Source organism: Panthera uncia, chromosome B4 (assembly GCF_023721935.1).
Source record: "Panthera uncia isolate 11264 chromosome B4, Puncia_PCG_1.0, whole genome shotgun sequence".
NCBI lineage: Eukaryota > Metazoa > Chordata > Mammalia > Carnivora > Felidae > Panthera > Panthera uncia.
Window position 1 is genome coordinate 60,566,466 of NC_064809.1, and position 14,602 is coordinate 60,581,067.

Sequence of the window (14,602 nt, forward strand, 5' to 3'; positions counted from 1 at the left end):
AAGCGCTGCTGAGCAAAGCTGGCGCACAGCTGTTCCCGCAGCCCGCATCTCGGGTCCTTTCTAGTCTCCTCTCCACCTGCCCACTCCCACTCGCGCCCTACGCAGGCAGAGCCTGATGTCTGCCCTCCAAACCCTGGGTATGAGTAAAGCGTGCCTCCACCCCTCCTGGATTTTTAGGACACTGCGCTGGTCGGTCATTGCAGGGCGCCTCCGCAGAGTCTGGAGCAGATACAAGAACATCCCTCCCACGGAGTGTGTGGTACCCAGAACCTCAGTGAACTCGGATTTGAGTCTGTCTTTTTCTACTAGGGTGGATGGGGAAAGGTGTGTCCTCCAAGCGTTCAGACCAAAACCTTAGACTTTCTGGGTCTCTCTTTTCCCCCCTCCTTCCCTCCTCCTCTTTCTTTCTCAAGGTGTGGGAGCTCTTCTTTTGCAGACCAGAGAGGGGCGCCTTTCTAGCTCCCTTTACCCTCACCCACAGATTAAAGAAAAAAAAATGAAGGAGGAAAAAAAAAAAAAAAAAGCCCGGGAGTAATAGCGAGCGGCTGTGCTGGGTGCTGAATGAATGGAAGCCGCGGGGCGGGCCTGCGCGCAAGATGCCGTCTCCCGGAGGCCTGTAAAGGCCCTCGCCAGCCGCGCGCCCTCCTCCCGCCCCGGGCTCTGGCTGCCGCCGCTACCGCGCCCCACGCGGAGGCCGCGGCTGCAACCGGGAAGGTCGGAGGGAGGGTGGTTTCCTCCCGCCCCACACCCAGTCTCCGAGCCGGATATACAGAGTGTCACGTTTGGGAGCCCAACGAGGAGAGCGCTCTCCCTGCGGCGGGAGTACCTGCCGGGGCCTCGGGGAAGGACTGGGATTTACAGGACCACTAGTTGAACCCCACCGCGTCGGAGGAGCAGGTACGCCGGGGTCGCAGCCCAGCGCTCGCCGAGCCCACGCCGCGGAGGCCACGCCGGGCTGGGGGCAGCCCCGGGGGCAGGCGCGGGCTGGGGGGGGGGGGTGTGGATCCCTAAGGGCCCCGAGGGAGGGTGGGCGTGCGGCCCGGAGGACGGAGGAAGAGGTTTGGGAGGCTCTGCCCCCTGGCAACCGCCACCCCCCCGCCGTCAGCCGGCGCTTACTGCCCGCCGAGGTGGAGCGCGCAAAGGGTGGCAGCGGCGGCGGGCCAGGCAGGGCCCGAGAGGGTTAACCTGGGAGCCGCGCCCGGCAGCCAGGATGGAGGGAGAGAGGCGCCTGGCCCGGTCTGGCGGCGGCCTCCTTGGCCCCTGGGGCTATTCCTGAAGAGAGCGCGGTGACTCCAGGCCACGTGTGGAACTGCTCCCTGCTCGCGGTCCTTCGGGCGCGGCAGACAGCCGGCGCGCTTCCCGACCCTGCAGCGCGTGCTCGCTCGCCCTGAGCCCCATCCCTGGCCGCGCGTCCGGACCCTCCCACTCCCACTCTCACTCTCACTCTCACTCTCATTCCCACTCCCGCCTCGCCGAGGCCGGGAGCCCCAGGCCGAAGTGCTCAGGGGCGTCTAGGGTGGGGTCTGCCGCTGTTGGAAGTTTGCCTCCTCTCCCTGTGGCCTGCGCGTCTTGGAAAGAGCAGGGGAGCAGAGCAGGTACCAGGAGACTCCAACTGGAGTAGATGGCTTGCGGGAAGGCTGGGAAGGCTACTCACATCTCTGGCGAGGAAGAGAACCCTCGGGGCAATTTCATTCAATTAAAAGGATTAACCAGCTTAGTCCTAGAAACCGTAGGAAAGCATCCCATCTATCTACCAGCTTCCTACTCTTTCACCTTTTGGGTTGGGTAGGATTATGAACAGTTACTCTTTGATGGATGAGATACCTCGTGTGAGCTACCAGGTCCTCCAAGGATATGCGAGGGCTTTAGCGGCTGGTTGAGTCATGTGTGCCCCATTGTACCGTGAGCAAAGGCAGAGTGGGGACAGCTGACTGACCAGGAAACTTAAGTTACTCGTACTTTTCTTCTTCTAGATGCTGCATCAAGAGAAGTTTGACACTGTGGGAAAAGAAATTTGAGAATTACCCTGTGGTTTCAATTATTCATCTCTCTACCTCCATTTATATGATTTGGCTAAAGAGCACGTTTAGTCTGAAACGGCCAAGGGACTAAATAAAATTTTAAGTCAGCCACTCGAATTGCAAGAGCAGGTTTTTCAGCAAAACCCGCATTTAGGGATCTTTGTGCACGAGACTTCCGGTAGATGGCCGTGGGGTTTTACCAGCCAGACTCAGGTGTTGAAATATTTCATCTGTAGTGTTTTCCCAGGACTCTGGTCTTCTTTATAGGACTCTTTTTCTGTTTTGAGGGCATTTCCTGCACCCGCCTTATTAACAAATTCCTACCTTACCCCAGTTTCTAACATTGGGTTGTAATTATCCATAAAATATAGGTAATATAAATCACCATAAGTTGGTAAATCTTACCATGAAGCATTTCTCCTTTATTTAAAGGAGGGACATGACATCTAATTACAGAAGAGGGAGAAGCTTTCTTTAAACAGGTGAAAAATCAATGAAATAGCTCAGGTTTGGGTATCATGTTGGGGTTTATGAAGAATATGGTCGTCTTGAACATCTCACCATTTGCTTTCCTGTCATCTGAAGATGTATTTTGAGTGTATGTCTGGCAACATCTGGGCAGCCTTAAGAATTCTTTGTTTTTCTCTTAACTCCAGTGCAGCCATGAAAACTCACTCATTCACAAGCACAGTCTCCAGAAGGATCATGAACAGTGACCAGGAGCATGGTGTTCCCTGACACTCTGGGCTCTGTGAGAACATTTTTTTTTTTTTTTTTTTTTTTTTTTTTTTTTTTTTTTTTTTACTCCTGAAGAGGCATTCTTAATGCTTTTGTTAACAGAGCACTTTGAGAATCTGATAAAAAGCTATGGGGTATGAAACACAAACATATGCACATTAACACGGAATTCTGCCTATGGTTTCAGGAGTTCACAGCCTCCTTGATACCCAACCAGATGTTAGCCATTCACAGACTTTGGGCAGGGCCAGCTTCATGGAAACAAACCGCTCAGTCACACGGGGCTCTGAACTCAGAAGGGCCCCGCACTAGTTTTAAAGTTCTGCTGTCACTGTCAGCTCTCTTAATAATTTTCAAACAAGGAGCTCCAAATTTTCATTTTATACTATATATCCTGCAAATTCTGTGGCCAGCCCTGATCCCAGCATAACAATCCTGTTCTAGAATTTACTGCATAAGTTATGTCATAGTAATCCTACATTTCAGGTGAATTCTCCAACACAAACTTGGACTTTAGCTGCTATGTACCTGTATCGTTCAGCCCCTCTTCCTCATGCGCAGTTTCCTTACTGATTGAATAAAGATAGCAGGCAATATCTGCTACTCTTCCTCTTAAAAAGTAGTTCTGAAGATACACTAGGTGAAGAGGTAATAATTGTAAAAGCATCTGCTTCCCTTGAACAATTTTATACTAACAAAGGCTTGACTTCTACTCCTTGTTTCAGAAGTAGCTTGAGGAAAGTTGATTAAGTACATTAAAAACGTTGCAGGACTTTTATAATAATCCTTATATTTTAGTGGGGAAAAATAAAAAGTAGCTAAGGTATTCAGTATTTTAAATGTTCCTTAAAAACCATTATTTGGACAAGATTGGAATTGACAAGTAAAAGTGCAGAATAACTTCTTGGATTCCAAAGATACTTCCTGAATTAAATATGATGTTTGAGTCTAATCCATCCAAAAATTTAACAATGTGTAACTGAGTCAATGATTGACACTTAAGTTCTAAAAATCCACATTTTCAAATCTCGAACAAGTCATTTTTAAAATACTCTAGGACATAGCCTAGCAGTTTAAAGTACACCCAGTCCTTCACCTCCTTTAACACGAGGGAAGAAACTGAGAAACTTTTGGCAAGTTCTCTGTCCTCACTCTCCTCCCTTAACTACTTCTCTCATCTCAGATCTTCTCTTTACCCCAGCTTTCATTCCCAGTATGATGACAACACACACCAAAGTGTTGAGGAAGAAAACAGTGAAAGGAAATGAGTCAAATCCCCATATCAAAGTCTTAAAATGGGGGCACTAAATGGGGTGGTTGGAGACTCCTTTCATACAACTACTCTGTGCAGAGTCATGCTGTGTACTTTAGCTTTAGTACTAGGTCCTATACTCGATAGACACGACATCATTGGCAAGACAAAATATGTCAATATAAGGTGTTAATTAACAGTAGTAGGTGAGTTGTTACAAGGCAATAGAAGAGTAGACACCAAATGAATGGTGCAGATAGTAAGTGCAGTGAGTTCCCAAGAGTAAAATGCATTAGTGAAGCTTAAGAGGAAGGTTACATGAGATGTTCCTTAAAGCTCTGCTCCAGAGGTGAACGAAGGAGTCTTCTGGCTGATTGGTGTGCACAAAATGAAAATCTGGATGGAGCTAAAGTTTTATGTAAGGAAAAGGCAGGAGATAAAACTGTAAGGGAACTTTCCAGTGGTTGGCTTCATTCATGTAATAAATAATTATTAAGCCTCCTCTGTGACCAGACACAGGGTCAATTTTTCTGTATTTAGTGTTGAATAAAGCAGACATCTTGTATAACTTATAGACATTTAAAAAAGGAAACATAATAACAAATTGTTGGAAGTAGTATGAAGAAGAACAGAGTGCTATTAAAAAAAAAACAAAACAGGCTGGCTCAGACTTGGTGTTCTGGAAAGGTCTGTTAGACGATGAAAGACTTAAATTGATACTTGAAAGAAGCATAGGGATTGGCTTGGGAATAAAGTAAAGGAAGGAAAAGCAATCTGGGCAGAGGAAGTAGCAATGGGAAGGCTGCAAGGAGAGGAAAAGGCTGGAAGTATTCAGGGAACAGAAAGGAAGCATGGCTGGAGTTTGGGGAGAAATTGCTGTGAAGCTGGACAGGAGTATGGTGAGGTAGGCAAGAGCTTGATCATGGAAAACCTCACAGATCTTGACATTGATTTTGAATTTTATTTTGGTGGGAAGCCATGAAGACTTTGAAGTCAGAGACTATGTAATTTACACTTTAAGATATCTTTATGGGTACAATATGGACAAAGGACAAGAAAGAAAAAGAATTGGAAGAAGGAAGACCAGTTAGGGCAGAGTGCCATAAACAGTACTGACGGAGAAGGTAGAGAGAAGTGGGCAGACTTGAGATCTATTCTGAAGGTAGAATTGATACAGCTTGCTGATAGATTGGATATGAGAGGTGCGTGAGGCAGAAAGAAGTGGGAGAATGAATTATTTCAGTAGATGCTGCTGGATGTTTGTAATCCAAACCAGTAGACTCATGGACATATGACTTAGAGTTGCTAGAAGAACTGAAAAATGAAGTGAAAGCTGGTAACCTTGCTTAGTACCTCTGGGAAATATACCAGCTACTGGGGTAGAAGTGAGAGAGAGGAGGGAGATACTTTTGCTTTTTATACTATCATTTCTACTGTAGGGCTTATTTTTAAGCCATCACATATTGTATCATTTCTTAAAAAGTTACTGCAGCAACAAATATGGCTCCTGTTTTGCTGGTTTGAGCACATGAATGGAACACGGGGCCATTTCCTACCATGACAAAAATAAGGAGAGAAAAGTCTAATCCTTACCAAAGTGATTGGTTCTAAAACATAATTCATAATTCTGAAAACCTTTCCATCTTCCCCCTTGTTTATATTGGTGTTTCCCAAAATGTAGTCTGTGGATCATTAGTGTTTTGGGATATTAATAACAGTTAAGTGAAGAAAAAAAAAGCTTTCCTGGTCATTTAAATTTGAGAAACACTGATTTAACCTAGGTAAACTGTCTTATTGCAGGAATCCTCAGAGCCTTTAATTTACTAATTAGCGCATTAAGAATCAAGAAAGAAGGGGTATTTTATGTCACATTTCCTAAACTTATTTGACCTCAAAATGCTTTTTTGTTAGAACATCTGACAGAGTCAGCATTTAGCATAACGTGCTTTGGGAAATGCTGCCCTATATTAATAGATTAAACCTTTTAACATTTACATCCCTCTATTCACCATCAACTTCTCTCATCCCTTTCATGCCCCTCAGCTGGAAGAAAGTGGGAGACTAGAATGGACTCTGTTAACAGGCTGTAAGTTGATGATGAAACCATTCTGCTCTATGGATAAGAGATAAAGAGATATTCATAAGCAAGTTTTACAGTCTGATTAAAAAGAAGCTTTAATTTATTGACTGATTGATTGATTTAAATTTCTACTTTCATGATTTCATTTCTATTTTCAGACCTCCCTGAAGTATGTTCTGTCAAGTCTAGATTTACACAGGAGGAACCTTAAACATAGGTAGTGGGGAGGACTTCACAGGGCCTCTCTTGTTCCATGGCAGGTCTGGGCCTTACTTGATGTTCATAATGTATCTCTTACAGGACAATACAATGAGAATACATAGGGTGTCTGTAGGAGCAATTATTTTGCAATGAATCTCATATATCTTCTCTCCTTCTCCCCAGTGCATTTGCATGGTGGTGGGTTGGAGACAGGAATGCAATTTATGACCAAAGAACAGTGCAACCAAAAGAACAGAACAGGATAAACAGGTTCACACAGCTGTGGGCTCTGACCATGCCTTCATCCATTCGGTCCTCTAGCCCAGGGGTGGGCAAACTATGGCCTGAGGGCCAAATCTGGCCCCTGCCTGTTTTTGTGTATCCCTTGAACTAAGAATGGTTTTAATATTTTTAAGTGGTTGGAAAAAAAATCATGAGAATAATGTTCTGTGGCACGAGAAAATTATATGAAAACCAAATTTCAGTGTCCGTAAATAAAGTTTTATTGGAAAATAGCCAGTGTCATCTATCTATCATCATACTATCTTAAGAGCTTTAGTGTTCTACCCAGTGAGTAGTTGTGACCAGCAAAGCCTAATACATCTACCCCTTTACAGGAAATGCCAACAACCCCTGGGTTCTAGGTTATTAAACTCACTGGCCACAATTTTAATCGCACAGTTTTAATTGATTTGTTTTTCATTTGTTTTATATTTTAGGGGATAGTGTTAGCTGAGGCTGCTATAGCAAAGTACCATAGACTGGGTGGTTTATAAAAACAGAAATTTATTTCTAACAGTTTTGGTGTCTGGGAGAGTTCCTGGGTTCATAGATGCTCTTTTACACAGTGGCTGCACCAATGTTCGTAGATGATCCAAGAGATTACTGCCTGTGTTTTCTTCTAGGAGTTTTATGGTTTTGGGTCTCACTTTAGGTGTTTAGTCCATTTTGAGATTATTTTTGTGTATGGTGTAATAAAGTGGTCAGTTTCATTCTTTTGCATGTAGCTGTCCAGTTTTGCCAACACCATTAATCAAATCTTTCCCCCATTGTATGTTCTTGCCTCTTTTGTCATAGATTAGTTGACTGTATCAATATGGTCTGGGCTCCCTAACCTGTTCCATTGTTTATAGATGCCCATCTTTTCACTGTAACCTCACATGGTGGAAGGGAAAGGGAGTTCTCTGGAGTCCTTTTTCTCTCTTTATAAAAAAAAAAATTTAGGGGCACCTGTGTGGCTCAGTTGGTTAAGAAACTGATTTTGGCTCAGGTCATATCTCATGGTTTGTGGGTTCTAGCCCCACTTTGGGCTCTGTGCTGGCAGCTCAGAGCCTGGAGCCTGCTTTGGATTCTGTCTCCCTCTCTCTCTGCCCACCCCCAATTGAGCTCCATGCCTCTCTCTCTCTCTCTCTCTCTGTCTCTTTCTCTCTCTCTCTGTCTCTCGAAAATGAATAAATGTTAAAAAAAATTAAAAATAATTTATTATTGAAGTATAGTTGACATACAATACAACGTATTAGTTTCAGGTGTACAACATAGTAATTCCACAAGTCTATACATTACACAATGTTTACCACAATAAATGTAGTTACCATCTGTCACATGCAACATTATTACAATATTATTGGCTATATTCCTGATGCTGTACTTTTCATGCTTGTGACTTATTTATTTTGTAACTAGAAATTTGTACCTCTTAATCCCCTTCCTTTATTTTGCCCATCCCCACCTTCCTCCCCTTTGGCAACCACCAGTTGTTCTCTGTATTTACGAGTCTTTTTCTGTTTTTTTGTTTGTTTCTTTTTTAGATTTCACATACAGTTTGGCTTTCTCTGTCTGACTTATTTCACTTGGCATGATATCCTCTAGGTCCATCCACATTGTTACAAAAGGCGAGATTTCGTTGTTGTTGTTGTTGTTGTTGTTGTTGTTTTTTTTGTGGTTGAATTAGTGTTTTCATTTTCTTTGGGTAAACAGTAGTTGATGGGGCGCCTGGGTGGCTCGGTCAGTTAAGCGTCCGACTTTGGCTCAGGTCATGATCTCACGGTCTGTGAGTTCGAGCCCCACGTCGGGCTCTGTGCTGACCGCTCAGAGCCTGGAGCCTGTTTCAGATTCTGTGTCTCCCTCTCTCTCTGCCCCTCCCCTGTTCATGCTCTGTCTCTCTCTGTCTCAAAAAGAAATAAACGTTAAAAAAAAATTAAAAAAAAAAAACAGTAGTTGAATTGCTGGATCATATGGTATTTCTCTTTTTAATTGTTTGAGAAACTGCCATACATTTTTCCACAGTGGCTGCACCAGTGCAATGGCTGCACTTTTGCATCAATCGTGTGCAAAAGTTCTTTTTATTTCTTGTGTTTTTGATACTAGACATTCTGAATGGTGTGAGATGGTATTTCTTGTGGTTTTCATTTGCATTTCCCTGATGATTAGTGATGTTGACCATCTTTTCATATGTCTGTTGGTGATCTATATATCTTCTTTGGAAAATATTTGTTTGGGTCCTCTACCCGTTTTTTGAGTTTACTTGGGTTTTTGTTCTTGTTGTTGTTGTTGTTTTGGTGTTGAATCGTATAATTTATTTCTATATTTTGAATCTTAACTTCTCATTAAATATATCATTTGTGAATATCTTCTCCCATTCAGTAGGTTGCTTTTTTTTTAATGGTTTCCTTCAATGCACCAAGGTTTTTGGTTTGTGTAGTTCTAATAGTTTAATTTTTTGCTATTCTTTCCCATCCTGAGGAGATCTATCCAGAAAAATGTTGCTAAGGCTGATATCCAAGATATTAATGCCTACATTTTCTTCTAGACGTTTTATGGTTTCAGGTCTCATATTAGGTCTTTACTCCATTTTGAGGTTATTTTTGTCTATGGTGTAAGAAAATGGTTCAGTTTCATTCTTTTAAAGAAAAAGAGATGATCTTTTCCCTATTGTATATTTTTACCTCTTTTGTTGTAGATTAATTGACCATATAAACATGGGTTATTTCTGGGCTCCCTATCCTGTTCCATTGTTTATAGATGCCCATCTTTTAATTGTAACTTCACATAGTGGAAGGCACAAGGGAGTTCTCTGGCATCTCTTGTATATGGATATTAATCCCATTTGTGAGGATTCCACCCTCACAACTTGATCACCTCCTAGAGGTCCCACCTCCAAAGACCATCATACTGGAGAGTAGATTTCAACCTAGGAATTTTGAGGAGAGTCAAACATTGTCTATAATTTGTAAATAGATTTCCTAGAAGCTCCTCAATCATTATTGCCATTGGAGTCTTGACAGTGCTATTTATTGTCCGTAATTAGTGTAGCTAATGTTACATGCCAATGTGAGGAGCAGAAGATAGTGTTGAAGGTAATCATTTTTGAGAGTTACTCAAACATTTGAACTGCTAGATAAAGGATGGGCACTCAGATAGACATAACTAGAACCTGAAGAGATAGGGTAATTAACTCTAATATTAATTAGTTGTTGAAATCTGCTACCTATGAGCATGGACTTACTGTAAGGTGTCACCTTCAATTTTTATTTCAATAATGAAGCAAATCTATTTTTTATTTATGTAATCTTTTTTGTAAATATTGATGGTTTTAAGTTTTTTTAATGTTTATTTTTGACAGAGAGAGAGAGACAGAGTACAAGTGGGGAGGGGCAGAGAGAGACACACACAGAATCTGAAGCAGGCTTCAGGCAGCACAGAGTGCAATGCAGAGCTTGAACTCATGAACTGCAAGATCATGACCTGAGGCGAAGTCAGTTGATCAACCAATTAAGCCACCTAGGTGCCCCAAATATTTATGGTTTAAGGGTGATAGTCTTAACTTAGGGGTAACGAAAATACACATTTTATTGTCCCCATCTTACTTTTATTGAATCAGGATTTTTAGCATGAGCATCCTATGTGCTTCATATATAACCAGCACAGCTCAGGTACAAAATGTGTGAGCAACTGATCCAAGTTCTTCCACGGGATATAGAACCAGAAGATAGGGTTCTTGAAGCTTGGTGCTTAGAGTTATCATTGCTATCATGAAATCCTTCCAGGTGCATGTATGTAGTGGGAATCAATATGAAATATGGGACTCCTTGCCAAGTACACTGATCAGGAGATTGCATAATGACTAACTCAGAGGCCTACCTTAAAAAAAAAAAAGAGTTGATTTCAGGTAACATCTTCATTCAGTAGGCTTTTTTTTTTTTTTTTTTTTTTTTTTTTACTTAACACCTATACCAATGCAAAGAATATTACAGTAAAACCTTGGCTTGCAAGTAACTTGTTCTGCAAGTGTTCCGCAAGACAAGCAAATATTTCTAATAAATTTTATCTTGATAAGTGAGTGACGTCTTACAATACGAGTAGTACATGATGCCAAATGTCACATGATCACAACTAAGCTGGTGGTTCTTCTCTCTCTTTTTCTCTCTCACTGTCTCTCTCTCTCTCTCTCTCTCTCTCTCTCTTTTTCTGTCTGTGCGATTGTGGATAATCATCTTTCATGCTCATCTCAGGCCACATGTTTGGCAGAAATCAATGACTTTTCAGAATGTTGGAAGGTGCCCACAACTGGCACTAGTGAATTTTTTTCACTTCAAAGCACCGATGGACAGTCCTTTGCTTTTCCACACAAGAGTAAGCTTCAGAATGCTTTGCTTCATTCTTGGTCATTGGATACTTTCCTTGTTAAAGTTGAATGAAAAGAAAAGGATTCCATTTGGGCCAGTAGATAGCAGTGATTCCATTAGTAATTGTGAAAGTCATCCTACACAATAACCCTCCTCTCTCGTCTTCCTCACACCAGCCATGAAGGTTTTCAAAGGGAACTGCAGGTTAATTTATTTTTATTTATATTTTGTATTATATTATAGTATTGTAATCACTTTTATATGAATATTTTTTGGGTTGCAGAATGAATCATCTGAGTTTCCATTATTTCTTACGGGGAAATTTGCTTTGATATACAACTGCTTTAGATTACAAGAGTGATTCCAGAACAAATTATGCTCGCAAGCCAAGGTTTTACTGTATATATTTTTTTGTGTGATCAACAATGTGATTCAGTAGACTGTGAAAAAAATTGTTCTTACTATAATTATCAAACACTAAGAATAGCACGCGTTTCTTGTTTTAGTCATGATTTATTTAAAAAGTCCTTGATAAGTTTGTATCCTTAACTCCTGCAGTCCAGCAAAACCATTTCCAAGCTGTAGCCTACAACAGGTGTTCCCTGTGGCCTCTGGACATATGTTTTTTTGCTTGTTTGTTTTTAAGGTATTTTAACTTCCCAGTCCCCTCCAGAGATGTCCCAAAGCCTTGAAGCATACATTTGAGGTGAGGAAGGGAAAGCAGACACTTCCCTGTGAATCTGTGTGGAAGGGACAAAAACTACGGCCTCTTCTATCCCTCAGCTGAGGAGTTGTTGGGTCAGTAATATTTGCTGGTGAATAACAGGATGACCACAGGAGGCAAGAATAATATTTCCTGAACCAAGAAATGAGAAAAAGTCATTGTGAAAACATTGCACATTTTAGATCATTTCACAAAAATGATGCTTTATTTATCACAGGTCAGTGAGAGGACATATCCCACAAAAATCACACAACCTGGCATCCTTGAGGGCAGGATAGTTGGAAATTAGGAAGACCATTAAATTATGTGTCTGGTCTCAACATATTTGAAACTACTTAAGCAGAAGAATTAGATATGCCAATGCACAATATTGTCAAGAAACTGGAAGAATCTGCCCAGAAGAATGTGATAAACTGAACAAAAGCAGCTGTGTGTAACAATTCAGTGTGAGTGCGTGTATTGAAGGTTTTTGCTTACTATTTTCAAGAAAGGATTTTAAAATTAAAAGATGTGTGGGGCGCCTGAGTGGCTCAGTCAGTTAAGCATCCGACTTTGGCTCAGGTCATGATCTTACGGTTCATGAGTTCAAGCCCGACATCGGGCTCTGTGCTGACAGCACGGAGCCCGTTTTGGATCCTCTGCCCCCCCTCACTCTCCGCCCCTCCCCCACTCACGTGCATGTGCACTCTCTCTCTCTCTCAAAAATAAACATTAAAAAAAGATGTGTGGGTAGTAACAGCATAGTTTTTTTCAGTAATAAAATCATCTTCAAGATGGACAGTATTCATTTAATAAAAATAGAGCCACTTATCAAAAACTTAAGAGAAATTGCCACTTAATTTCACATGAAACAAATATATAAATAATATCCTGGTAAACATTAATGAAATCAATTTCATGTCAGTCTGTGTATTTTCATTTCTTTTACACTGTAACTGTTGTCTCATTCTAAATTGAATCGTATTTCAGTTGAGTTTTGTTTATACAAGACCTTCAGGACCTATCTGCCCTGAATATGAGCAGAAGATCTAAAAGATGGGCACTTGTTCTCTTACCACAAGACTTGGAGAGCCTTAAGATTTAGTTCCGGAAGTAGTTTCAAATCACGGGTATCTCTGATGGTTTGAAAGAGTTAATTTTTCATCCAGATGAGCCATTGTACTTGTCAAAACTCTCTCCCTAGTAGAATTCTGACCTTGTCTCTCCCTTCTTTTCCTCCTGCTATTTCGTGCGGTCCTGCCTGAAGCAACAGTTATGCAAGAGCCACGGAGTGTGTTACAAATCACAGGACTGCACGTTTGGTAAATTTAGGCCTCGGTTTCTGTAGGACAGCGGGAAACTTTCTGAATTTAGACTTCCGTGAACTCCTAGACATACTGAATGTCGCCACATACCTCACTATCTTGTCTTCTGTACAGAGTGGGCACAACAAATAGCTTTGCCTTACCTAAGTATACTACTATACTAAGTTGTTGCATGTTCAAGTACCTTCTCTATATGTAGTCCAATTCCCTCATTTTATAGAAAAGAAAAGCCAGTCCCAAAGACATCAAATGACTTGTCACATATCCATTTAATGGATGAATGTATACCAGTATCCAAATCTTATGACCGCCAATCCCATGACCATTTTATTCATTCATTCCTTCATTCAGTCAACATTCATATGATTTTGGAAAGTCTGCGATGTACCAGACAGGGTGTTTAGCTCTGCAGATGTATGATGAACAAGTTATAGTACCTGCCTTTAAACTTTAGTGTCCCTACTCTTTGAGCAGTGTGTAACCAGTTACAGCTTTGGAGTTTGTGAAATCTTTCAGTAAAGATCTTCAGCGTAAAATATAAACTTCTCATAGGTTTTAATTCCCTGCTTCTCTCTCCTAACCAGCCCCAGTCAATGGTTTAGCTTCCCACAGTCCTGAACAATTAGCATCAATAAGAGTATGCTGGGAAATGGCTGCATTCTTTTGTGTCTGGCTTCTTCATTCAGCATTATGTTTATAAAATTATCCAAATTGTATGAATTTATAGATTCTTCATTCTCATTGCTATATAGTACTCCATGCTGTGAATATACCACTTTCAATTTGTTTCACTATTTTTTTAAATGCTGAATACTTTCGTTTTTTATTTTTTTAACTTATTTTTTTTTAACTCGTTAGTTAACATACAGCATAGTATTGGCTTCAGGGGTAGAACCCAATGATTTATCACTTACACATAACACCCAGTGCTCATCCCAACAAGTGCCCTCCTTAATGCCCATCACCCATTTAGCTCATCCCCCCATCTGCCCCCCCCCTCCAGCAACCTCAGTTTGTTTTCTGTATTTAAGAGTCTCTTATAGTTTGCTTCCCCTCTGCTTTTATCTTATTTTTTCTTCCCTTCCCCTATGTTCATCTTTGTCTTTCTTAAATTCCACATGTGTGAAATCATATGATATTTGTCATTCTCTGCCTGACTTATTTCACTTAGCATAATACTCTCTAGCTCCATCCACATTGGAAATGTCAAGGTTTCATTCTTTTTTGATCACCAAGTAGTATTCCATTATACACACACACACACACACACACACCCCACACCCCACATCTTCTTAATCCATTCTTCAGTTGATGGACATTTGGGCTCTTTCCATGATTTGGCTATTGTTGATAGCACTGCTGTACACATTGGGGTACGTGTTTTGTTCCACTACTGATGAACACGTGTAGTTTCCACTATGGGGTTCTTAACAATAGTGTTACCAAGAACATTCTTATGAATGTCTTTTGTTGAATATGTATATACATTTCTGTTGGGTATACCGGGCATGGAACTGCTTTACATAGAGCACTTTGCTGAAATCTGCCAAAGAATTTTCCAAGCTAGTTGTATACTTTATACTCCCAGAAGCAGTAGAGAGATTCCATTGTTTCATATCCTTATCAACACTTCTTATTTTCTGTCCTTTTCATTTTA

The 14,602-nt window shown here is 41.3% G+C and overlaps 1 protein-coding gene across 1 annotated transcript in view; it reads left to right on the forward strand.

Annotated features, from left to right (window-relative positions):
• The first annotated feature begins 627 nt into the window (after nt 1-627).
• Nucleotides 628-14,602, forward strand: part of FAR2 (fatty acyl-CoA reductase 2) — a 158,082-nt gene continuing 144,107 nt past the window's right edge. The window contains exon 1 of the mRNA XM_049625219.1: nt 628-897. The gene's annotated coding sequence lies outside the window, so the exon portion shown is untranslated. The remainder of the gene's footprint in view (nt 898-14,602) is intronic.